The sequence below is a fragment of the Austrofundulus limnaeus genome, unplaced genomic scaffold (genome assembly GCF_001266775.1).
Source record: "Austrofundulus limnaeus strain Quisiro unplaced genomic scaffold, Austrofundulus_limnaeus-1.0 Scaffold21, whole genome shotgun sequence".
NCBI lineage: Eukaryota > Metazoa > Chordata > Actinopteri > Cyprinodontiformes > Rivulidae > Austrofundulus > Austrofundulus limnaeus.
Genome location: NW_013952423.1, coordinates 2444459 through 2446549, shown reverse-complemented (window position 1 = coordinate 2446549; position 2091 = coordinate 2444459). Strand labels below are relative to the sequence as shown.

Here is a 2091-nt window from a genome sequence, read left to right as displayed (position 1 = left end):
AAACAAGCTGCGGTAAATTTGGTAAATTGTTTAAAAAAATTAAAAGTTACCAATTATTTTAAGATTTGAGACAAATACAGTCATCCTATTTACAATGTGTTAACATTTTTAAGGCCTCTGAAAGATTAAGTCATTTTAAGGCTAATTAAGGCCTTAATTTTGGATTGATGAATTCAATGCCTTTTAAGAGTTTTTAAGGGACCGTGGGAACCCTGTATATTGTTTTGTATTACTTTTGTATCACTGCTACACTCATTATTTACTTGTTTGTCCTTGTTCTGACTCATATTTCAATAAAGTAAAAAAAATGAGACGTGAAATGTATCAGACATTAAAAAGACAACATTGACCAGAAATGAAAATATGACTGCTGCCAAAACAAGAAGCCAAATGTTTGTGTTCACATTAGCTTCAGCTTATTAGCCACGGCTAATAAAGAAGCTGTAGCGTTTGTTTTTAAATCACTGAGCTAACATTTGCTGTAGCAGTAGCCGAACGTTGTGTGTTYCCATCTCAAAGGCCTACATGTAGCAGGAGATGAGCAAGAAGCAAAGCAGCAGTTGTGTTTCTGCTCCGCTGGCACTTTTAAAACTCTCTACAATCYTGCTGATTAGGTTCAACAGCAGCTGCAGATTCCTGTAGATTTACTGCATTTGGCGAAAAGGAAACTAGTTGTGACCGACGTGCTGTTTCTCATCCAGAAGATAAGAAACGTTTGTCCCCACGTCTCACACTGTTCGCTGCAGGTTCAAAACTTCGTACTGAGGGGGGTCGAAAAGTGGTCTTCTTTAGTCTGAAGGCCTCRGGCAGATCTGGTAAAAAGACTTTCTTTTAGCAAAGCGGTCACATGTTCGCCCTGCAGTCCAAAGTTCTTCCACTATTCATACAGATTTTACAGAACAAACACTCTGCAGGCAGCTAATCCCCTCTTTTTATGAAGCTGGACTGGTTTTTAGTTGTAAAAAAAGACTATTTATGGGTGATAGGGCATCACTTATTATAACTGAAGAGAAAAAAAAAACACAAAAAAAAAGAAGTGGGATAACCAGAAACTTCCTCATGTTTTCAGTCAACAGCAGGACACATTTCTGAAATTATTTCCACTTCCACAGCAGCTGTGCCTCTGAGAAATTAAAACTACACTTCCCCCTAGCTGCCTCGGCCTCAGATATGTTCGTCAGGACACAGAGCATCCTGCAGACAAACAGGAAAACAGCGTCACAGACTGTTGACCAGTGTCATCTGGCAAAAATAAAAGCTATTTCTTTTCTTTAAGCAGACAAAACCCACTCAGATCAAAGATATCCTGCTTTAAATCCTTCTTTTTCACATTTAAATCATTCAGTTCGGCTTTATATGAAGTAGGGGTGCAACAACACGTTTATCCACATAAATATATCAATTAATTGATTAATTATTCAGCTGCATCAAAGCAAAACAAAAGCATTGCTCCATTTCGTCATCATATATAACACAATATGATATTGCTTCATATTGATCACAGACTTATGAATTAAAGTGAAATCGTATTGATATCAAGAATAATCGTGTCGTCATCCAAACTGATCCATTCTTAAAACGTGCACGTTTACACTGTGGGATGTAAAATACCGTGCAAACACAAGGAAGASGTGCAAACTCCACCCAGAAAGACCCCTGGTCCAACGCCAACAACAGAAGGTGGTCTGCGCTGCACGCTTTTATCAAAAACTAGCCTGGCAGACGTTCAGCCCGTTCTCCATCATCCATGCTTCACAATGAATGTCAGCTGAGGAGGAGAGGACTTCCTGTCAAAGACGGCAGGACTGTCCCTTTAAACTGAGTTTAAAAAACCACCCAGGGTCCAAATGTGACCTGGCGCTGCCCAGGTTATATGGGATCAATCTTGTTCCAGCAGGAACTGAATCTGAATGTGCAGAATTTGAAATAGAATGCATTGGTTTGAAACTGAATTTAAAGATTTGTATCTGAATTAATTTGCTTTGAAACTGTATTTTGGTTAATTAAAACTTCAGTTTGACTACTTTCACTTTCAGTTCCATAATTCAGATGTTTGTGTCACATCCTGGTCCTTGAGAAAGCCAGGCAGAG

General features: G+C 38.7%; 1 protein-coding gene across 2 annotated transcripts in view; it reads right to left on the bottom strand.

Annotated features, from left to right (window-relative positions):
- Positions 1-2091, bottom strand: part of klf8 (Kruppel like factor 8) — a 51606-nt gene that overhangs the window by 48671 nt on the left and 844 nt on the right. The gene's annotated exons all lie outside the window — the stretch shown is intronic.